Source organism: Pseudophryne corroboree, chromosome 5 (assembly GCF_028390025.1).
Source record: "Pseudophryne corroboree isolate aPseCor3 chromosome 5, aPseCor3.hap2, whole genome shotgun sequence".
Lineage (NCBI taxonomy): Eukaryota > Metazoa > Chordata > Amphibia > Anura > Myobatrachidae > Pseudophryne > Pseudophryne corroboree.
The window spans coordinates 477809694-477835165 of record NC_086448.1 but is presented as its reverse complement, the minus strand read 5'-3'; the positions used below and the strand labels follow the sequence as shown (position 1 = coordinate 477835165).

At 41.7% G+C, this 25472-nt stretch overlaps 2 long non-coding RNA genes across 4 annotated transcripts; both read left to right on the top strand.

The window, feature by feature from the left end:
* The first annotated feature begins 6197 nt into the window (after positions 1-6197).
* Positions 6198-12467, top strand: LOC134929142 (uncharacterized). Of its 2 annotated transcripts, none has more exons than XR_010178320.1 (3): positions 6198-6428; positions 10648-10783; positions 12017-12467. It is a non-coding gene; the product is annotated as an uncharacterized LOC134929142 (long non-coding RNA). The 2 variants fall into 2 exon arrangements; XR_010178319.1 differs by having other exon boundaries at positions 10645-10783.
* A 1419-nt stretch (positions 12468-13886) lies between these two features.
* Positions 13887-20423, top strand: LOC134927885 (uncharacterized). Of its 2 annotated transcripts, none has more exons than XR_010177764.1 (3): positions 13887-14385; positions 18605-18740; positions 19974-20423. It is a non-coding gene; the product is annotated as an uncharacterized LOC134927885 (long non-coding RNA). The 2 variants fall into 2 exon arrangements; XR_010177765.1 differs by having other exon boundaries at positions 18602-18740.
* Positions 20424-25472: the final 5049 nt, after the last annotated feature.

The window sequence follows — 25472 nt, the reverse complement described above, 5'->3', positions numbered from 1 at the left end:
GATTTAGTACTAGCTGGAGTAACCGGCTTTGCCCCGGATTTTAAGAATGTCTGTTTACAAAAGTAAATGTAAATATCAAACACACAGTATAAATAACATTGTAGATAGCTGAATACCCGTGCTTTGCTATGGGATGAGGATGGTAAATTACAATGAAAGCTTGTTAATTTATGTTGATAGGAGATCTAGTATATAGGCATATCTTGCTTCACTGATGCACTTTGTGTAGTGGCTGCACCCATTTTTGGTCCCAACAAGGGACCCTGCTCTTCCCACTATACAACTCTCAGTCTGTGGCTTCCTGTTGCCTCCATTCCCCTCCTCACATCAAGTCACTGGCCCTGTCACATGCAGCCCTGTCATCACTGAGATATCATGCATGTCCTGATTAGAGATGAGCGGGTTCGGTTCCTCGGAAACCGAACCCCCCCGAACTTCACCCATTTTACACGGGTCCGAGGCATACTCGGATTCTCCCGTATGGCTCGGTTAACCCGAGCGCGCCCGAACGTCATCATCGCGCTGTCGGATTCTCGCGAGATTCGGATTCTATATAAGGAGCCGCGCGTCGCCGCCATTTTTCACTCGTGCATTGGAAATGATAGTGAGAGGACGTGGCTGGCGTCCTCTCACTTTGTTTCAGGGGGCTGCATATCTTTATTCTGGGAACCAGCAGTATTATAGGAGGAGTACAGTGCAGAGTTTTGTTGACCAGTGACCACCAGTATTATACGTTGTCTGCCTGAAAAACGCTCCATATCTGTGCTCAGTGTGCTGCATATATCTGTGCTCACACTGCTTTATTGTGGAGACTGGGGACCAGCAGTATTATATAGGAGGAGTACAGTGCAGAGTTTTGCTGACCAGTGACCACCAGTATTATACGTTGTCTGCCTGAAAAACGCACCATATCTGTGCTCAGTGTGCTGCATATATCTGTGCTCACACTGCTTTATTGTGGGGAATGGGGACCACCAGTATAATATATAGGAGGAGTACAGTGCAGAGTTTTGCTGACCAGTGACCACCAGTATTATACGTTGTCTGCCTGAAAAACGCCCCATATCTGTGCTCAGTGTGCTGCATATATCTGTGCTCACACTGCTTTATTGTGGGGACTGGGGACCACCAGTATATTATATAGGAGGAGTACAGTGCAGAGTTTTGCTGACCAGTGACCACCAGTATTATACGTTGTCTGCCTGGAAAACGCTCCATATCTGTGCTCAGTGTGCTGCATATATCTGTGCTCACACTGCTTTATTGTGGGGACTGGGGACCAGCAGTATATTATATAGGAGGAGTACAGTGCAGAGTTTTGCTGACCAGTGACCACCAGTATTATACGTTGTCTGCCTGAAAAACGCTCCATATCTGTGCTCAGTGTGCTGCATATATCTATGCTCACACTGCTTTATTGTGGGTACTGGGGACCACCAGTATATTATATAGGAGGAGTACAGTGCAGAGTTTTGCTGACCATAGACCACCAGTATTATACGTTCTCTGCCTGAAAAACGCTCCATATCTGTGCTGCATTGTAGTATATAGTAGGAGTACAGTGCATCATTTTGCTGACCACCAGTATATAATATATAGGAGTACGGCACAGAAGGCCACTGCTCTACCTACCTCTGTGTCGTCAAGTATACTATCCATCCATACCTGTGGTGCATTTCAGTTTTGCACAGTTTGCTGACCACCAGTATATAATATATAGCAGTACGGTACAGTAGGCCACTGCTCTACCTACCTCTTTGTCTTCAAGTATACTATCCATCCATACCTGTGGTGCATTTCAGTTTTGCACAGTTTGCTGACCACCAGTATATAATATATAGCAGTACGGTACAGTAGGCCACTGCTCTACCTACCTCTGTGTCGTCAATTATACTATCCATCCATACCTGTGGTGCATTTCAGTTGTGCGCAGTATATATAGTAGTAGGCCATTGCTATTGATACTGGCATATAATTCCACACATTAAAAAATGGAGAACAAAAATGTGGAGGGTAAAATAGGGAAAGATCAAGATCCCACTTCCACCTCGTGCTGAAGCTGCTGCCACTAGTCATGGCCGAGACGATGAAATGCCATCAACGTCGTCTGCCAAGGCCGATGCCCAATGTCATAGTAGAGAGCATGTAAAATCCAAAACACAAAAGTTCAGTAAAATGACCCAAAAATCAAAATTAAAAGCGTCTGAGGAGAAGCGTAAACTTGCCAATATGCCATTTACGACACGGAGTGGCAAGGAACGGCTGAGGCCCTGGCCTATGTTCATGGCTAGTGGTTCAGCTTCACATGAGGATGGAAGCACTCATCCTCTTGCTACAAAAGTGCAGTGCCACTCCTAGATGGGCCAGGTGTTTGTGTCGGCCACTTGGGTCGCTTAGCTTAGTCACACAGCTACCTCATTGCAACTCTTTTTTTCTTTGCATCATGTGCTTTTTGGGGACTATTTTTTTGAAGTGCCATCCTGCCTGACACTGCAGTGCCACTCCTAGATGGGCCAGGTGTTTGTGTCGGCCACTTGTGTCGCTTAGCTTAGCCATCCAGCGACCTTAGTGCACCTCTTTTTTTCTTTGCATCATCTGCTGTTTGGGGACTATTTTTTTAAAGTGCCATCCTGTCTGACACTGCAGTGCCACTCCTAGATGGGCCAGGTGTTTGTGTCGGCCACTTGGGTCGCTTAGCTTAATCATCCAGCGACCTCGGTGCAAATTTTAGGACTAAAAATAATATTGTGAGGTGTGAGGTGTGAGGTGTGAGGTGTTCAGAATAGACTGAAAATGAGTGGAAATTATGGTTATTGAGGTTAATAATACTATGGGATCAAAATGACCCCCAAATTCAATGATTTAAGCTGTTTTTGAGGGTTTTTTGTAAAAAAAACACCCGAATCCAAAACACACCCGAATCCGACAAAAAATTTTCAGGGAGGTTTTGCCAAAACGTGTCCGAATCCAAAACACGGCCGCGGAACCGAATCCAAAACCAAAACACAAAACCCGAAAAATTTCCAGTGCACATCACTAGTCCTGATATAGTGTGTGCTGCTGGCCCACCCCTAGGGGTGCTAGTGGTGTGTTACCCCCACAGTGTTTGTTCCCAGCTTGCAAGTCATATGAGAACCAAGTTTGTTGTAAATTGGTCCAGGCATTCAGGAGTTATGCTGTCTCCTGACATACTCTGTGCTGCTGTCCCACCCGTAATGCTGTTTAACCCCCACAGAGTTTGTTTGCAGATTGTAAGTCAGATGTGTACCAAGTTTGGCGTAAATTGCTCCAGGCCTTCCACAGTTATGCTGTTTGCTGGCATACTCTGTGCTGCTGTCCCACCCCTAGGGGTGCTAGGGGTGCTAGGGGTGTCTACTGAAAATGAGTGGAAATTATGGTTATTGAGGTTAATAATACTATGGGATCAAAATGACCCCCAAATTCAATGATTTAAGCTGTTTTTGAGGGTTTTTTGTAAAAAAAACACCCGAATCCAAAACACACCCACAGTGTTTGTTCCTAGATTGTAAGGCATATGTGTACCAAGTTTTGAGTACATTGCTCCAGCAATTCTGGAGTTATGCTGTCTCCTGATATACTTTGTGCTGCTATCTGCCGCCCTAGGGGTGCTAGGGATTTTTAATTGTTTTAGTTGGCTCCGCCGTGTTTTAATACGCTTGTATGTAAAAATTCACGATTGTCGCTTGTAAACTGTGGATTTGTATAGAAAGACAGAAGGACGGATTTTTGCTTTTATATAGTAGATAAACTTAGAGTTTACTTTGATATGTAACTGTCATACTTGGCAACATTTCATAACAAGATCCAGGGATGTTTGGTGGTTGAATACAGTCTCACTTTCTGCGCTCCAAATGTCCCCTTGTTTTAAACGATCCTCACAGCGATGTCATGATATACATAAAGAAAAAGAAAAACAAAATACAATAGTGTAATCCTGTATAGGCACTACAAGTTCTTTCCACTGTGTAAAGGGGAAACTAGGTGGTGAAGATGGTCCCAGAAAAGAGATACGACGTTCAACCTTCTTATGGGGTCATCCAAAAGTGATGCCCTGAAGATACGGTATAGAATCATTACGTGTATGGAAAGCACATAAAGGTTTCTTTTCTGTGGATTTTATTTCCTCTTTCGCCCGTATAATGAGTGTGGATATCACTGATAAGGTGGGTATATAATTAAAAAAAGGGGAAGCCAATTAGGGCAAAGGAAACCCTTTTTATTTAAAATTTACAAATGAAACACAAATAGACAACCGGTCATACCATTTTGGGGGGCAGAGATGGAATTCAGCTGACATAAAATTATCCGGATATCACAATAATTCGTCATATGCTCCCCTCAATGGATGAACCGGTTAGGACATCAATATTGCACTGTATCAACGCGTTTCGACGCTCGGCGCCATCTTTATCAAGATTAAACAGTGTATAGGCACTGATATGTGGACTCTCCTGTGTGGTCAGCTGGATAAATAAAAAGGGTTTCCTTTGCCCTAATTGGCGAAAGAGGAAATAAAATCCATGGAAAAGAAACCTTTATGTGCTTTCCATCTCACTTTTTCAAGCAAGCATACACGTAAGGATTCCATACCGTATCTTCACGGCATCACTTTTGGGAGACCCCATAAGAAGGTGGACGTCGTATCTCTTTTCTGGGACCATCTTCACCACCTAGTTTCCCCTTTACACAGTGGAAAGAACTTGTAGTGCCTATACAGGATTACACTATTGTATTTTGTTTTTCGTTTTCTTTATGTATATCATGACATCGCTGTGAGGATCGTTTAAAACAAGGGGACATTTGGAGCGCAGAAAGTGAGACTGTACTTTTCTGTTACATATTGTCTTTGTAGGTTGGTGACCTATTTGTACTGTCTTCTGCTGCTCCATTTTGCAGCGCCATAGAAAGATTTCTTTATTTATATGTTTGGTGGTTGAACCCAGTGCATGGTGGAATGTCATGTGCGGATCTGTCTAGGAGGACCTTGGTGCACTATAACTCCCATCGTGTCATGTTTACTGGACTTCATTATAATGTGACGATTTGTTTTTAATTCATGTTAATTACTCATGTTCCATACATTTTCATTTATACCACTTAATGTGCGCATAACACAGTGTTTATAGGGCCTAATTGAGACCTGATCGTTCGCTAGGGTTCTTTGCAGCGCTGCCATCAGGTCAGAACTGCACATGCATATGCACCGCAATGTGCAGGCACGTCGCACAGGTACAAAGCGGTTCATTGCTCTGCAATGGGTTTGTGCAAAGAATCCATTTGCATGGGTGATTGCAAGGAGATTGACAGGAAGAAGGCATTTGTGGGTGTCAACTGACCATTTTCTGGCAGTGGTTGGAAAAACGAAGGCGTTCCCAAGCGTTTGCAGGGCAGGTGTCTGACGTGAAATCCGGTCCCGGACAGGTTGAAGTGATCGCAGCGGCTGAGTAAGTCTTGGGCTACTGAGAAACTGCACAAATTATTCTTCCACCGCTCGGTTACACATGCGATCGCACACTTTCACAGCTAAAATACACTCCCCGGTGGGCGGCGACTATGTGAACGCAGGACTGCAAAAACAGCTAGCGAGCAATCAGGTCTGAGTTGGCCCCATAGATCCTCCAGAAACCCCATAGGGCTGTTTACTGGTCCATGTCAGGTTTGGCTATCCAAGTGTCAAGTCAAATTGATCAATAATCCTGGGCCGCAGCTCCACAGGCGGGGTGGGCCTGCGTGTGGCCAGCTGTACAGTGGAGACATCGAATAACAGCCCATGTCCTCTCATGCTTTTCAGTGTTTAGTTGCAAAATTGGTGGTGGTGGTAGTTGGTGTTTGGTAGGCTAAAGCACTGGGGCTTGTTACAAATAATGGAGTCTATTTACTAAGCCTTGGAGAGAGATAAAGTGGATGGAGATAAGTACCAGCCAATCAGCTGCTAACTATTATATTATAGGCTGGGTTTGAAAAATGACAGGAGCTGATTGGCTGGTACTTTATCTCCATCCACTTTATCTCTCTCCAAGGCTTAGTACATGTGATACGAGTGTGATATGAAAGGGTGAGAGTGGGGTTTTCTGACTGACTTCCATTTTGTGCCGCAGTAACTATGCCACACAATGACAAGAGAATAGCAAGGGTGTTTGTCTTATGCTAGAAGAAGGATTCTTAGAATAGACAAGGACTCGTGTTGTTATTTTCAGTTAGATAAGATGTTTCAGAACCCCGGAATGTACCCACATATGGATAGATTGTGTTTTTAGTTTTGTATAAAGGACGGGGAATGTTAGGGGAATTTCGGAATCCACCTGAGACGCTAGCAGACGTGCTGCGTGTGAATACCGAATTTCCCCTTGAGACGATCGTCCTGAGATTCCCCGATCCAGAGTGCTCAAGTGATGCTACAATATTCGGTAAGATATTGATGTAGTTTCTTGATATTATACCTATATTTATGATTATGTATTAATACCTGACGAAAATACTATAAGAACTAATAAATTATTTACTATTGAGACATAAAAGTGTTGTTTGTTTTGCTGCATTAAAGTGTAAGCCTGTTCTGGGCAACAGTGAGCGCAGAATGTATTGAGCAATCTCACACACCCTAGTTCTATACAGCAAGACATTTTTGGCGTAGTCGGCAGGATCTATGTTTTCTTATATCTCGGTGTAGGATACTGATAGTGTAAAACGCTTTTGTACAGTGGAGGGTACTGGCCAGACTTACCTCTGTGCAAAGTTTTGTCAATTGACAGTTTGCCAAGTTTTCGCCGATATATAACAACATAGCACGGTAAGGATGTTTCGTAAGGGAAAAAAGGCTGGAGCGGAGCAAATCACCGTCCCAGGGTGGACTGAAAGTCCCTACAATATTATAGCACAGGAGTTATTAACGTCAGGTTTTGCAGAATCATGGGATGGTAAACTCAAGAATGCAGAACCCCTCGATGTTGTATATGTACTTGAGGGGGTCCCTGCCAAGGCAGGTGATGTAATGGCGCTGGGAAGACGGTGCTGGATACTAGTATCAGCATACCGTAAAATGCACCAAAGATATGAGCAGTTACAATCACGTTATTTAGATATAGAACAAACAGTAATTGAACAACAAGTAAAGATAGGATTGTTACAGTGTAGCAATCAGATGTTATCAGAAAAAGCCCAGAAATATCAGATTGTTGCCGAGAAGGCTGCTGTTAAAGTAGCCCAGAACAAATATAAAAAAAGAAAGGGAAGGGTAAACACCCGAAAAGTACGAGCAATTATTGCTTCTGCCGATCCTCAATGGGATCCCGATACATGGGATGGTGATGTATGGGATAGTAGTAGTGAGGAGGAGGAAGAGGACAAGGGGGGATGGGATCCTCCCAATCCTGTCATTGACCCTCCTGGGGCAAATGCTTGTACTGTCTCGCGCAGGCAATTAACTAAGGTTGCAGAAGGTGGAGGGCAGGCAGTCCTCAAAGAGAAAATGATACTGCAAGATTTCACTCAAAATGAAGTTATGGAACTATTGACCAAATTTTCACAACGCCCCGGGGAAGGCGTCCTTACCTGGCTGGTCCGTTTGGTAGAGGATGGCGCTGGAGGGGTTGATGTAGATAGACAAGATGTTGCAAAATTTGGAACTCTATCCAAAGATAGGACAATTATGAGGGACGCACAGTTATGGTTCGCCAGAGAGGGTAATGCTCAAGTACAAACTAATCTCTTAACAGTGGTTGCATACGGGGTAAATTCCCGGTACACTGATGAGATACCTACCTCTGACAAACCATGGACAACCCTCAGAGAGTGTGTTCAACGATGTAAGGAAGAGGCTATGAAAGCCGCTGTGCTTTTAGAAGAAGCCGCTGAATATTTACAAGGAAGGGTTTCAGTAGCAGCTCGGGCTAGGCTCGTGAAGACAGCTCCCCCAGCATATAAGCCAGTGGTTCTGACATTATTAATTTCTATGACAGATCAAAGATGGGAAGATGTAATCGATAAGATGCGGGAATTACAGGACATGGGAGAATGGAATAGGGATAGAGCAGAGTCAAACACTAGAGGAGGGAGTGGAGAACAGGGATACAGACAAACCGGCAATGCAGATAATAGAGTATCCAGACGGGAAATGTTCCAAGCTCTTTTGAAAGCAGGAATAGATAAAGAAACCATAGATGGGAAAGATACTCCCTATTTATGGAAATTGTATAAGCAAAAAATGTTGTCAGGCAAGAAAATTGCTTTTGCAGGGAATACCAGTGAAAAAAAGGTAAAAGAATTTAGGGATCAAGAAAAAGCAATTAAGGGAGGAAAATTGCCTGACTGGGAGATGTTTGAAAAATTATATCCCTGGGAGGATATTGCCGCTAAAGTAGCAACACGTTTGAAGCCTACTGCTCCTCCAGAGGAACAGGAAGATTCAGAGGGTGATGCATAGGTAGCCAGCCAAGCCCCTGTATGGATTCGTCATGATGAGAGACCTTATGTCAGATTAGGAATCCATTGGTCACGGGGCAATGTACAAGAGGTCCCCGCGTTAATTGACACAGGGGCGGAGGCTACCCTAATATATGGAAATCCCAATAGATTTAAAGGACCCCGAATTAAAATTGCAGGGTTGGGGGGTCGAGTAACTGAAGGGGTACAGGTGGAAATACCTCTAAAAATAGGAAATTTACCTATTAAGAAATGCCGAGTACTAATAGTACCCATTAGAGAATATATTATAGGCATTGATGTTTTAAAAGGACTGACCCTTTATTTAGATACAGGAAAATTTAGTTTTGGAGTCAGAAGTAATTGTATTCAGGCCAGACCTATTGTGGTGGGAAAAGTAAAAATGCCCCCAGTACATGTCCCACCTGCAACTAAATTAATTGCAATGAAACGATATCGGATACCGGGGGGCCATCAGGAAAATAAGCGAAACCATTAAAGAATTAATGGATACAGGGGTGGTACGATATACCACTACTGCTTGGAATAATCCGATATGGCCAGTGAAAAAGAGCGATGGCTCCTGGTGCATGACTGTGGATTATAGAGAACTGAATAAATATACACCCCCATTGACAGCCGCGGTACCGGACACAATAACTATTATAGAACAAATACAGGTGCATCCAGGGACCTGGTATGTCGTACTAGATCTGGCCAATGCGTTCTTTACAATACCTATAGAAGAGAGGGCACAGGACCAGTTTGCCTTCTCTTGGATGGGTAGGCAGTACACTTTTTGCCGATTACCGCAGGGATGGATACACAGTCCCACAATCTGCCAGAGAGTAGTAGGGGAACATTTAGATGAATTCAAGTTACCAGCTAATATGCAGATATCACATTATATCGATGATATAATGATTCAAGGAAATACTGAAGAACAGGTCAAAGAACAATTAGACTTGTTAATAAAACACATGAAAAATAAAGGGTGGGAGATTAATCCCGCCAAGGTGCAGGGACCTGCACAAGCGGTGAAGTTTTTGGGGATACAGTGGAATAAAGGACATAGGGAAATCCTCCCTAAAGCCAGGCAGAAGATCCTAGATTTCCCTACCCCCAAAAACAAACAAGAAACCCAATCTTATATTGGGCTGTTTGGCTTTTGGAGGCAGCATATTCCTCATTTCGGACAGTAACTTTCCCCCTTGCGAAAGGTGACACGCAAGAAATATGCATTTACTTGGGGGGAGGAACAGCAACAGGCATTTGAAGATGCCAAGCAAGCAATTCAAAAAGCAGTAGATTTGTGGCCCATGGAAGATGGAGAGGTAGAATTACATGTATCAGCACAAGAACAATATGCTACTTGGTCACTGTGGCAAAAGCAAAGTGGCAAGAGAGTGCCACTAGGATTTTGGAACAGAAAATTACCCGATGCAGGAGAGAAGTACACTCCTTTGGAGCAACAGTTACTAGCTTGCTATTGGGCATTAGTGGATACTGAACAGTTAACAATAGGACACTCTGTATTGATGAGACCACGCATACCAATTATGCAATGGATAATGTCTAATCTAAAGTCAAATAGGATAGGCCATGCCCAAGAACAGAGTATTATAAAATGGAAATGGTATATTTCAGAAAGGGCAAAACAGGGAGAGGGAGGTGTGGCATCCTTACATGAAAAAATTGCAGATATTCCAGTAGATGGAGTGAGTACAGATTCTCCTAAAGAACAGCTAGAAGAATCGCCAGTAAAATGGGGTAAACCTTATTCTGAGTTAAGCAACAAATCTCAATGTCACACATGGTTTACAGATGGATCTGCACGTTATGTTGCGGGAAGAAGGAAGTGGAGATCAGTTGCGTTTAATCCCCGCACGTCTAAAACATTAGAAATAGAAGGGGAAGGAAAGAGTAGCCAATATGCCGAATTATTTGCAGTATATTTGGCCCTTAGACAGGAAATTGGAGGTGAATGTAATATTTATACTGATTCATGGTCAGTAGCCAATGGATTAGCCACATGGATGATGAGCTGGAAGAAACATGATTGGCAAATTCATGGGAAAGAGTTATGGGGAAAGGAAGTCTGGGAGGACATTGAAGTTATCACTAAACAAACAAAAGTAACTTTATTCCATGTTGATGCACATGTACCATTAGACTCACTTGAACGTTTGTTTAATTCACAAGCAGATGCACAAGCCGCCATTGCTAAGTCATCTCAGGAGCCAGTGGCAGGCGAGACGAAGGAATTGGAATCATGGTTACAGGGTACAGCCCTTTGGGCACACCAAAAGAGTGGACATCTGGGAGAAAAGGCAACTTACAGGTGGGCGCAAGAAAGGGGTATTCCCCTCACATTGGACATTGTGAAATCTGTGATTTTACGGTGTCCCTTGTGTCAACACTCCCAAAAGAGGGAAGTGCCCCATACTGTAATGGGTCATATTGGAAGAGGTAAGTTACCTGGACAAATCTGGCAGATGGACTTTATTGGACCCCTGCCAGAAAGTCGAGGGTGTAAATTTGCATGTACAGCAGTAGATACATACTCAGGATTAATGGTAGCTTTCCCCTGTAAGACTGCTACACAATGGAGTACTATTAGGACACTTGAGATTATAGTACAATATTATGGTATGCCCTTACAGATTCAAACAGACAATGGTAGCCATTTTACAGGACAACAAGTAAAAAATTATGCTCTTGAGCATAATATTGAGTGGTTGGTTGTACCACATACCTTATTACCCGAAAGCGGCAGGGTTAATAGAAAGAATGAATGGATTATTAAAATCCACTCTGATTAAAGTTAATGGATCTGATAAGTTTGGGCAATGGAGAGATAATATCTCAGAAGCTTTACAGATAATAAATAACCGACCATTGACAGAATCCACAACTCCTCTGATGAGGATGTTGACCCCCAATTTATCAATCAAGGCAGCACATAAAGTAGAAAGCCTTATTTATTGGAAAATCCACGAAAAGGCGATAGAACCGTACAGAGCTACGCCCATGTCGGCAGGGTTGGACATGTATGCTATAAACCCTGATGTTATTGTTCCTTATGGGATTAAGGTTATACCTACGGGGATAGGTTGCAAAATGCCTTCTAATCATTATGGACAGTTGTCAACCCGTTCTAGTATGGCCAATAACGGAATAATAGTGATAGGAGGAGTAATTGACCCCGACTATCAAGGAGAAATTAAAATAGTTGTGATGAATTTGAGCCCAGACCCCTGCGTAATCTGTGAAGGGGACCGAGTGGCACAATTGTTAATAATACCCATTTTTGATAGAGCCTATCCAATTGGGAGAAGCTCCAACCGAACTTACTGTTCGAGGAGACAAAGGTTTTGGTTCATCTAACACTGTGAATGTAGGAGCAAAAATCTGGGTACAGAAGCCTCAAGGGCCGCCTGAACCGGCTGAGGTTATAGCTGTGGGAAAAGACAGAGTATTCTTAATAATGAAACCAGGACAAGAGAAATGGGAATATGTACCTCAAAAAAAATGTTATTTGCGAGAGTAACTTACACTGATTTTGTACCTATAGATTGTCGTGAGGCTCAGTCTTGGAATCCTTGGAATTGTATTATTGGTCGTCCCCTCTAGTACATGGACACCTGGATTGAAGATAGAGAAACGAGAGTTGCATACTGTACGGTGGGGATGGAACAATGCCACCATACCAAGAACCCAAGATAATTTCACTTGTCAGGCCAATCAGCGCTGTACTAATATAGTAAATATAACAATTCCAGGAACGATGTGGGCTGGACCGCCTGATCCACAAAGAAACAGATATCGACCTACATTTGCCTTACATCAGTCAGAAGGCAATATCACAATTAATGCTGCAGTAAATATAAGTTGCTGCTCCAAACCTTATAGGTTCCGATTTCTCCCTAAAGAAGAGAAGAATAAAGAATATAAGAATTGTTCTAAACAAGGAGCAACCACATTTCGGTTAGCTGTAAAAGACGTTTTAATTTTGGTATGTCATAATGCTACTGAGATAAAAAATCGAACGTGGTGGGCACAAGATTTAATGTTTATTGACATCAATGCATCACAAATCGATATTGGACATGTTAAAAGATTACCATCTACATGTGAAAATGTAGGTACACAAGCTCAAAAGACTGTGTTAGTCACACAAGTTGTTTTCCCTCCCAATAATAGACAATGTATATCCCGGCAACGACGTGCCTGGTATGATACATTGTTGGGAGGATATGGTACTCTAACAGGAGTATTAAATGGGATAGATATTGAAACATTAGCCAATAGGATGCATAGCGCCGGTAGTAAATTAAATGACGGACTTACATTACAAGCAAAATGGATGCCTACTATTTTTGAGCCAGCCAAAATATCGGCTGGAATAGATACTTTAATGAACCAGCTAATTAATGCTAGTAATGATTTTGCTGTTGGATTTGATACCAACATTACTAAATTTATAAATTGGACTGTCTGTACACTACAGACTATGTATGAGCAACAACAAAAAGGCGTTATGCAAACTATGCTAATGACCGGAAATGAACAAGTATGGAGAACAATTTTTAATACAAGTGTGTCCAGGGACGCTTGGATACACTTGGAAGCTGCTAAAATGATTTGTAATGACACCATATGCCAAGGTATTTTAACTATGTATAATGTAACCAAAGTTATTCAAATGTGTAAATATATTGTAATGCCTTTGTTGTTAGGACCATCTGGTGGAGAATGGTACTGGTTCCCCACTATGAAAGGAGAATATATAGATGAGAATAATAGAACTCATGATTTGAGTATTTGTACACCCACTTTTTTAAGGCAAGATATGTAGAGTACAATCTGCAGTTTATGAACCTTGCTTATTAGAGAATGGAGTAAATTTATGTAAATGGATAGTTTTACCTTTGTCATATACAATGATGATGGAGGTAGCCCCACAAGAAGTATGTTTGGTAACTGATACACCAGCCATACCTGGAATGGTAGTTCCATTTTCCGGATGTATTAGTAATGTTAGTTCCTTAACCTGGGAAAATGAGACATTTATATTGTATGCTGACCGTGAAGAACATGTTACAAAATATTGGAGTCCACAAAATTTAAGTATTCCCCAATGGGATTTGAAGTTAGATAAACTACATACAATTATGAAACAATCCAAAGTTATTGAAGATCATATCAAATATCTAAATCAATCTATTGTAACTCATCAAGTGACAACAACAATAATTGCTGATCAATTACAGAAAATTGGTTCTGATGTCCAGGATGCAACTTCTCATCATTGGTGGGACTTGTTTACTGGATATTCTCCGTCTGCATCCAATATGCTAAATTTTCTGATACATCCTGTTCTCATACTGTGTATAATAATAATAATTTTATCTATTTGGACTGTGTGGTATTTTACTGCATATGTTGTAAACGACAAAAGGTTGTAATGGCAAGTTATGCGTTATAATTGGAATCAGTCAAGGGCCGTTTGTGATACGAGTGTGATATGAAAGGGTGAGAGTGGGGTTTTCTGACTGACTTCCATTTTGTGCCGCAGTAACTATGCCATATAATGACAAGAGAATAGCAAGGGTGTTTGTCTTATGAAAGGGTGTTTGTCTCATGCTAGAAGAAGGATTCTTAGAATAGACAAGGACTCGTGTTGTTATTTTCAGTTTGTTATAGACAAGGACTCGTGTTGTTATTTTCAGTTTGATAAGATGTTTCAGAACCCCCGGAATGTACCCACATATGGATAGATTGTGTTTTTAGTTTTGTATAAAGGACGGGGAATGTTAGGGGAATTTCGGAATCCACCTGAGACGCTAGCAGACGTGCTGCGTGTGAATACCGAATTTCCCCTTGAGACGATCGTCCTGAGATTCCCCGATCCAGAGTGCTCAAGTGATGCTACAATATTCGGTAAGATATTGATGTAGTTTCTTGATATTATACCTATATTTATGATTATGTATTAATACCTGACGAAAATACTATAAGAACTAATAAATTATTTACTATTGAGACATAAAAGTGTTGTTTGTTTTGCTGCATTAAAGTGTAAGCCTGTTCTGGGCAACAGTGAGCGCAGAATGTATTGAGCAATCTCACACACCCTAGTTCTATACAGCAAGACATTTTTGGCGTAGTCGGCAGGATCTATGTTTTCTTATATCTCGGTGTAGGATACTGATAGTGTAAAACGCTTTTGTACAGTGGAGGGTACTGGCCAGACTTACCTCTGTGCAAAGTTTTGTCAATTGACAGTTTGCCAAGTTTTCGCCGATATATAACAACATAGCACGGTAAGGATGTTTCGTAAGGGAAAAAAGGCTGGAGCGGAGCAAATCACCGTCCCATGGTGGACTGAAAGTCCCTACAATATTATAGCACAGGAGTTATTAACGTCAGGTTTAGCAGAATCATGGGATGGTAAACTCAAGAATGCAGAACCCCTCGATGTTGTATATGTACTTGAGGGGGTCCCTGCCAAGGCAGGTGATGTAATGGCGCTGGGAAGACGGTGCTGGATACTAGTATCAGCATACCGTAAAATGCACCAAAGATATGAGCAGTTACAATCACGTTATTTAGATATAGAACAAACAGTAATTGAACAACAAGGAAAGATAGGATTGTTACAGTGTAGCAATCAGATGTTATCAGAAAAAGCCCAGAAAAATCAGATTGTTGCCGAGAAGGCTGCTGTTAAAGTAGCCCAGAACAAATATAAAAAAAGAAAGGGAAGGGTAAACACCCGAAAAGTACGAGCAATTATTGCTTCTGCCGATCCTCAATGGGATCCCGATACATGGGATGGTGATGTATGGGATAGTAGTAGTGAGGAGGAGGAAGAGGACAAGGGGGGATGGGATCCTCCCAATCCTGTCATTGACCCTCCTGGGGCAAATGCTTGTCCTGTCTCGCGCAGGCAATTAACTAAGGTTGCAGAAGGTGGAGGGCAGGCAGTCCTCAAAGAGAAAATGATACTGCAAGATTTCACTCAAAATTAAGTTATGGAACTATTGACCAAATTTTCACAACGCCCCGGGGAAGGCGTCCTTACCTGGCTGGTCCGTTTGGTAGAGGATGGCGCTGGAGGGGTTGATGTAGATAGACAAGATGTTGCAAAATTTGGAACTCTATCCAAAGATAGGACAATTATGAGGGACGCACAGTTATGGTTCGCCAGAGAGGGTAATGCTCAAGTACAAACTAATCTCTTAACAGTGGTTGCATACGGGGTAAATTCCCGGTACACTGATGAGATACCTACCTCTGACAAACCATGGACAACCCTCAGAGAGTGTGTTCAACGATGTAAGGAAGAGGCTATGAAAGCCGCTGTGCTTTTAGAAGAAGCCGCTGAATATTTACAAGGAAGGGTTTCAGTAGCAGCTCGGGCTAGGCTCGTGAAGACAGCTCCCCCAGCATATAAGCCAGTGGTTCTGACATTATTAATTTCTATGACAGATCAAAGATGGGAAGATGTAATCGATAAGATGCGGGAATTACAGGACATGGGAGAATGGAATAGGGATAGAGCAGAGTCAAACACTAGAGGAGGGAGTGGAGAACAGGGATACAGACAAACCGGCAATGCAGATAATAGAGTATCCAGACGGGAAATGTTCCAAGCTCTTTTGAAAGCAGGAATAGATAAAGAAACCATAGATGGGAAAGATACTCCCTATTTATGGAAATTGTATAAGCAAAAAATGTTGTCAGGCAAGAAAATTGCTTTTGCAGGGAATACCAGTGAAAAAAAGGTAAAAGAATTTAGGGATCAAGAAAAAGCAATTAAGGGAGGAAAATTGCCTGACTGGGAGATGTTTGAAAGATTATATCCCTGGGAGGATATTGCCGCTAAAGTAGCAACACGTTTGAAGCCTACTGCTCCTCCAGAGGAACAGGAAGATTCAGAGGGTGATGCATAGGTAGCCAGCCAAGCCCCTGTATGGATTCGTCATGATGAGAGACCTTATGTCAGATTAGGAATCCATTGGTCACGGGGCAATGTACAAGAGGTCCCCGCGTTAATTGACACAGGGGCGGAGGCTACCCTAATATATGGAAATCCCAATAGATTTAAAGGACCCCGAATTAAAATTGCAGGGTTGGGGGGTCGAGTAACTGAAGGGGTACAGGTGGAAATACCTCTAAAAATAGGAAATTTACCTATTAAGAAATGCCGAGTACTAATAGTACCCATTAGAGAATATATTATAGGCATTGATGTTTTAAAAGGACTGACCCTTTATTTAGATACAGGAAAATTTAGTTTTGGAGTCAGAAGTAATTGTATTCAGGCCAGACCTATTGTGGTGGGAAAAGTAAAAATGCCCCCAGTACATGTCCCACCTGCAACTAAATTAATTGCAATGAAACAATATCGGATACCGGGGGGCCATCAGGAAAATAAGCGAAACCATTAAAGAATTAATGGATACAGGGGTGGTACGATATACCACTACTGCTTGGAATAATCCGATATGGCCAGTGAAAAAGAGCGATGGCTCCTGGCGCATGACTGTGGATTATAGAGAACTGAATAAATATACGCCCCCATTGACAGCCGCGGTACCGGACACAATAACTATTATAGAACAAATACAGGTGCATCCAGGGACCTGGTATGTCGTACTAGATCTGGCCAATGCGTTCTTTACAATACCTATAGAAGAGAGGGCACAGGACCAGTTTGCCTTCTCTTGGATGGGTAGGCAGTACACTTTTTGCCGATTACCGCAGGGATGGATACACAGTCCCACAATCTGCCAGAGAGTAGTAGGGGAACATTTAGATGAATTCAAGTTACCAGCTAATATGCAGATATCACATTATATCGATGATATAATGATTCAAGGAAATACTGAAGAACAGGTCAAAGAACAATTAGACTTGTTAATAAAACACATGAAAAATAAAGGGTGGGAGATTAATCCCGCCAAGGTGCAGGGACCTGCACAAGCGGTGAAGTTTTTGGGGATACAGTGGAATAAAGGACATAGGGAAATCCTCCCTAAAGCCAGGCAGAAGATCCTAGATTTCCCTACCCCCAAAAACAAACAAGAAACCCAATCTTATATTGGGCTGTTTGGCTTTTGGAGGCAGCATATTCCTCATTTCGGACAGTTACTTTCCCCCTTGCGAAAGGTGACACGCAAGAAATATGCATTTACTTGGGGGGAGGAACAGCAACAGGCATTTGAAGATGCCAAGCAAGCAATTCAAAAAGCAGTAGATTTGTGGCCCATGGAAGATGGAGAGGTAGAATTACATGTATCAGCACAAGAACAATATGCTACTTGGTCACTGTGGCAAAAGCAAAGTGGCAAGAGAGTGCCACTAGGATTTTGGAACAGAAAATTACCCGATGCAGGAGAGAAGTACACTCCTTTGGAGCAACAGTTACTAGCTTGCTATTGGGCATTAGTGGATACTGTACAGTTAACAATAGGACACTCTGTATTGATGAGACCACGCATACCAATTATGCAATGGATAATGTCTAATCTAAAGTCAAATAGGATAGGCCATGCCCAAGAACAGAGTATTATAAAATGGAAATGGTATATTTCAGAAAGGGCAAAACAGGGAGAGGGAGGTGTGGCATCCTTACATGAAAAAATTGCAGATATTCCAGTAGATGGAGTGAGTACAGCTTCTCCTAAAGAACAGCTAGAAGAATCGCCAGTAAAATGGGGTAAACCTTATTCTGAGTTAAGCAACAAATCTCAATGTCACACATGGTTTACAGATGGATCTGCACGTTATGTTGCGGGAAGAAGGAAGTGGAGATCAGTTGCGTTTAATCCCCGCACGTCTAAAACATTAGAAATAGAAGGGGAAGGAAAGAGTAGCCAATATGCCGAATTATTTGCAGTATATTTGGCCCTTAGACAGGAAATTGGAGGTGAATGTAATATTTATACTGATTCATGGTCATTAGCCAATGGATTAGCCACATGGATGATGAGCTGGAAGAAACATGATTGGCAAATTCATGGGAAAGAGTTATGGGGAAAGGAAGTCTGAGAGGACATTGAAGTTATCACTAAACAAACAAAAGTAACTGTATTCCATGTTGATGCACATGTACCATTAGACTCACTTGAACGTTTGTTTAATTCACAAGCAGATGCACAAGCCGCCATTGCTAAGTCATCTCAGGAGCCAGTGGCAGGAGAGACGAAGGAATTGGAATCATGGTTACAGGGTACAGCCCTTTGGGCACACCAAAAGAGTGGACATCTGGGAGAAAAGGCAACTTACAGGTGGGCGCAAGAAAGGGGTATTCCCCTCACATTGGACATTGTGAAATCTGTGATTTTACGGTGTCCCTTGTGTCAACACTCCCAAAAGAGGGAAGTGCCCCATACTGTAATGGGTCATATTGGAAGAGGTAAGTTACCTGGACAAATCTGGCAGATGGACTTTATTGGACCCCTGCCAGAAAGTCGAGGGTGTAAATTTGCATGTACAGCAGTAGATACATACTCAGGATTAATGGTAGCTTTCCCCTGTAAGACTGCTACACAATGGAGTACTATTAGGACACTTGAGATTATAGTACAATATTATGGTATGCCCTTACAGATTCAAACAGACAATGGTAGCCATTTTACAGGACAACAAGTAAAAAATTATGCTCTTGAGCATAATATTGAGTGGTTGGTTGTACCACATACCTTATTACCCGAAAGCGGCAGGGTTAATAGAAAGAATGAATGGATTATTAAAATCCACTCTGAAAAAAGTTAATGGATCTGATAAGTTTGGGCAATGGAGAGATAATATCTCAGAAGCTTTACAGATAATAAATAACCGACCATTGACAGAATCCACAACTCCTCTGATGAGGATGTTGACCCCCAATTTATCAATCAAGGCAGCACATAAAGTAGAAAGCCTTATTTATTGGAAAATTCACGAAAAGGCGATAGAACCGTACAGAGCTACGCCCATGTCGGCAGGGTTGGACATGTATGCTATAAACCCTGATGTTATTGTTCCTTATGGGATTAAGGTTATACCTACGGGGATAGGTTGCAAAATGCCTTCTAATCATTATGGACAGTTGTCAACCCGTTCTAGTATGGCCAAGAACGGAATAATAGTGATAGGAGGAGTAATTGACCCCGACTATCAAGGAGAAATTAAAATAGTTGTGATGAATTTGAGCCCAGACCCCTGCGTAATCTGTGAAGGGGACCGGGTGGCACAATTGTTAATAATACCCATTTTTGATAGAGCCTATCCAATTGGGAGAAGCTCCAACCGAACTTACTGTTCGAGGAGACAAAGGTTTTGGTTCATCTAACACTGTGAATGTAGGAGCAAAAATCTGGGTACAGAAGCCTCAAGGGCCGCCTGAACCGGCTGAGGTTATAGCTGTGGGAAAAGACAGAGTATTCTTAATAATGAAACCAGGACAAGAGAAATGGGAATATGTACCTCAAAAAAAATGTTATTTGCGAGAGTAACTTACACTGATTTTGTACCTATAGATTGTCGTGAGGCTCAGTCTTGGAATCCTTGGAATTGTATTATTGGTCGTCCCCTCTAGTACATTGACACCTGGATTGAAGATAGAGAAACGAGAGTTGCATACTGTACGGTGGGGATGGAACAATGCCACCATACCAAGAACCCAAGATAATTTCACGTGTCAGGCCAATCAGCGCTGTACTAATATAGTAAATATAACAATTCCAGGAACGATGTGGGCTGGACCGCCTGATCCACAAAGAAACAGATATCGACCTACATTTGCCTTACATCAGTCAGAAGGCAATATCACAATTAATGCTGCAGTAAATATAAGTTGCTGCTCCAAACCTTATAGGTTCCGATTTCTCCCTAAAGAAGAGAAGAATAAAGAATATAAGAATTGTTCTAAACAAGGAGCAACCACATTTCGGTTAGCTGTAAAAGACGTTTTAATTTTGGTATGTCATAATGCTACTGAGATAAAAAATCGAACGTGGTGGGCACAAGATTTAATGTTTATTGACATCAATGCATCACAAATCGATATTGGACATGTTAAAAGATTACCATCTACATGTGAAAATGTAGGTACACAAGCTCAAAAGACTGTGTTAGTCACACAAGTTGTTTTCCCTCCCAATAATAGACAATGTATATCCCGGCAACGACGTGCCTGGTATGATACATTGTTGGGAGGATATGGTACTCTAACAGGAGTATTAAATGGGATAGATATTGAAACATTAGCCAATAGGATGCATAGCGCCGGTAGTAAATTAAATGACGGACTTACATTACAAGCAAAATGGATGCCTACTATTTTTGAGCCAGCCAAAATATCGGCTGGAATAGATACTTTAATGAACCAGCTAATTAATGCTAGTAATGATTTTGCTGTTGGATTTGATACCAACATTACTAAATTTATAAATTGGACCGTCTGTACACTACAGACTATGTATGAGCAACAACAAAAAGGCGTTATGCAAACTATGCTAATGACCGGAAATGAACAAGTATGGAGAACAATTTTTAATACAAGTGTGTCCAGGGACGCTTGGATACACTTGGAAGCTTGCTAAAATGATTTGTAATGACACCATATGCCAAGGTATTTTAACTATGTATAATGTAACCAAAGTTATTCAAATGTGTAAATATATTGTAATGCCTTTGTTGTTAGGACCATCTGGTGGAGAATGGTACTGGTTCCCCACTATGAAAGGAGAATATATAGATGAGAATAATAGAACTCATGATTTGAGTATTTGTACACCCACTTTTTTAAGGCAAGATATGTAGAGTACAATCTGCAGTTTATGAACCTTGCTTATTAGAGAATGGAGTAAATTTATGTAAATGGATAGTTTTACCTTTGTCATATACAATGATGATGGAGGTAGCCCCACAAGAAGTATGTTTGGTAACTGATACACCAGCCATACCTGGAATGGTAGTTCCATTTTCCGGATGTATTAGTAATGTTAGTTCCTTAACCTGGGAAAATGAGACATTTATATTGTATGCTGACCGTGAAGAACATGTTACAAAATATTGGAGTCCACAAAATTTAAGTATTCCCCAATGGGATTTGAAGTTAGATAAACTACATACAATTATGAAACAATCCAAAGTTATTGAAGATCATATCAAATATCTAAATCAATCTATTGTAACTCATCAAGTGACAACAACAATAATTGCTGATCAATTACAGAAAATTGGTTCTGATGTCCAGGATGCAACTTCTCATCATTGGTGGGACTTGTTTACTGGATATTCTCCGTCTGCATCCAATATGCTAAATTTTCTGATACATACTGTTCTCATACTGTGTATAATAATAATAATTTTATCTATTTGGACTGTGTGGTATTTTACCGCATATGTTGTAAACGACAAAAGGTTGTAATGGCAAGTTATGCGTTATAATTGGAATCAGTCAAGGGCCGTTTGTGATACGAGTGTGATATGAAAGGGTGAGAGTGGGGTTTTCTGACTGACTTCCATTTTGTGCCGCAGTAACTATGCCATATAATGACAAGAGAATAGCAAGGGTGTTTGTCTTATGAAAGGGTGTTTGTCTCATGCTAGAAGAAGGATTCTTAGAATAGACAAGGACTCGTGTTGTTATTTTCAGTTTGTTATAGACAAGGACTCGTGTTGTTATTTTCAGTTTGATAAGATGTTTCAGAACCCCCGGAATGTACCCACATATGGATAGATTGTGTTTTTAGTTTTGTATAAAGGACGGGGAATGTTAGGGGAATTTCGGAATCCACCTGAGACGCTAGCAGACGTGCTGCGTGTGAATACCGAATTTCCCCTTGAGACGATCGTCCTGAGATTCCCCGATCCAGAGTGCTCAAGTGATGCTACAATATTTGGTAAGATATTGATGTAGTTTCTTGATATTATACCTATATTTATGATTATGTATTAATACCTGACGAAAATACTATAAGAACTAATAAATTATTTACTATAGAGACATAAAAGTGTTGTTTGTTTTGCTGCATTAAAGTGTAAGCCTGTTCTGGGCAACAGTGAGCGCAGAATGTATTGAGCAATCTCACACACCCTAGTTCTATACAGCAAGACATTTTTGGCGTAGTCGGCAGGATCTATGTTTTCTTATATCTCGGTGTAGGATACTGATAGTGTAAAACGCTTTTGTACAGTGGAGGGTACTGGCCAGACTTACCTCTGTGCAAAGTTTTGTCAATTGACAGTTTGCCAAGTTTTCGCCTATATATAACAACATAGCACGGTAAGGATGTTTCGTAAGGGAAAAAAGGCTGGAGCGGAGCAAATCACCGTCCCAGGGTGGACTGAAAGTCCCTACAATATTATAGCACAGGAGTTATTAACGTCAGGTTTAGCAGAATCATGGGATGGTAAACTCAAGAATGCAGAACCCCTCGATGTTGTATATGTACTTGAGGGGGTCCCTGCCAAGGCAGGTGATGTAATGGCGCTGGGAAGACGGTGCTGGATACTAGTATCAGCATACCGTAAAATGCACCAAAGATATGAGCAGTTACAATCACGTTATTTAGATATAGAACAAACAGTAATTGAACAACAAGGAAAGATAGGATTGTTACAGTGTAGCAATCAGATGTTATCAGAAAAAGCCCAGAAATATCAGATTGTTGCCGAGAAGGCTGCTGTTAAAGTAGCCCAGAACAAATATAAAAAAAGAAAGGGAAGGGTAAACACCCGAAAAGTACGAGCAATTATTGCTTCTGCCGATCCTCAATGGGATCCCGATACATGGGATGGTGATGTATGGGATAGTAGTAGTGAGGAGGAGGAAGAGGACAAGGGGGGATGGGATCCTCCCAATCCTGTCATTGACCCTCCTGAGGCAAATGCTTGTCCTGTCTCGCGCAGGCAATTAACTAAGGTTGCAGAAGGTGGAGGGCAGGCAGTCCTCAAAGAGAAAATGATACTGCAAGATTTCACTCAAAATGAAGTTATGGAACTATTGACCAAATTTTCACAACGCCCCGGGGAAGGCGTCCTTACCTGGCTGGTCCGTTTGGTAGAGGATGGCGCTGGAGGGGTTGATGTAGATAGACAAGATGTTGCAAAATTTGGAACTCTATCCAAAGATAGGACAATTATGAGGGACGCACAGTTATGGTTCGCCAGAGAGGGTAATGCTCAAGTACAAACTAATCTCTTAACAGTGGTTGCATACGGGGTAAATTCCCGGTACACTGATGAGATACCTACCTCTGACAAACCATGGACAACCCTCAGAGAGTGTGTTCAACGATGTAAGGAAGAGGCTATGAAAGCCGCTGTGCTTTTAGAAGAAGCCGCTGAATATTTACAAGGAAGGGTTTCAGTAGCAGCTCGGGCTAGGCTCGTGAAGACAGCTCCCCCAGCATATAAGCCAGTGGTTCTGACATTATTAATTTCTATGACAGATCAAAGATGGGAAGATGTAATCGATAAGATGTGGGAATTACAGGACATGGGAGAATGGAATAGGGATAGAGCAGAGTCAAACACTAGAGGAGGGAGTGGAGAACAGGGATACAGACAAACCGGCAATGCAGATAATAGAGTATCCAGACGGGAAATGTTCCAAGCTCTTTTGAAAGCAGGAATAGATAAAGAAACCATAGATGGGAAAGATACTCCCTATTTATGGAAATTGTATAAGCAAAAAATGTTGTCAGGCAAGAAAATTGCTTTTGCAGGGAATACCAGTGAAAAAAAGGTAAAAGAATTTAGGGATCAAGAAAAAGCAATTAAGGGAGGAAAATTGCCTGACTGGGAGATGTTTGAAAAATTATATCCCTGGGAGGATATTGCCGCTAAAGTAGCAACACGTTTGAAGCCTACTGCTCCTCCAGAGGAACAGGAAGATTCAGAGGGTGATGCATAGGTAGCCAGCCAAGCCCCTGTATGGATTCGTCATGATGAGAGACCTTATGTCAGATTAGGAATCCATTGGTCACGGGACAATGTACAAGAGGTCCCCGCGTTAATTGACACAGGGGCGGAGGCTACCCTAATATATGGAAATCCCAATAGATTTAAAGGACCCCGAATTAAAATTGCAGGGTTGGGGGGTCGAGTAACTGAAGGGGTACAGGTGGAAATACCTCTAAAAATAGGAAATTTACCTATTAAGAAATGCCGAGTACTAATAGTACCCATTAGAGAATATATTATAGGCATTGATGTTTTAAAAGGACTGACCCTTTATTTAGATACAGGAAAATTTAGTTTTGGAGTCAGAAGTAATTGTATTCAGGCCAGACCTATTGTGGTGGCAAAAGTAAAAATGCCCCCAGTACATGTCCCACCTGCAACCAAATTAATTGCAATGAAACAATATCGGATACCGGGGGGCCATCAGGAAAATAAGCGAAACCATTAAAGAATTAATGGATACAGGGGTGGTACGATATACCACTACTGCTTGGAATAATCCGATATGGCCAGTGAAAAAGAGCGATGGCTCCTGGCGCATGACTGTGGATTATAGAGAACTGAATAAATATACACCCCCATTGACAGCCGCGGTACCGGACACAATAACTATTATAGAACAAATACAGGTGCATCCAGGGACCTGGTATGTCGTACTAGATCTGGCCAATGCGTTCTTTACAATACCTATAGAAGAGAGGGCACAGGACCAGTTTGCCTTCTCTTGGATGGGTAGGCAGTACACTTTTTGCCGATTACCGCAGGGATGGATACACAGTCCCACAATCTGCCAGAGAGTAGTAGGGGAACATTTAGATGAATTCAAGTTACCAGCTAATATGCAGATATCACATTATATCGATGATATAATGATTCAAGGAAATACTGAAGAACAGGTCAAAGAACAATTAGACTTGTTAATAAAACACATGAAAAATAAAGGGTGGGAGATTAATCCCGCCAAGGTGCAGGAACCTGCACAAGCGGTGAAGTTTTTGGGGATACAGTGGAATAAAGGACATAGGGAAATCCTCCCTAAAGCCAGGCAGAAGATCCTAGATTTC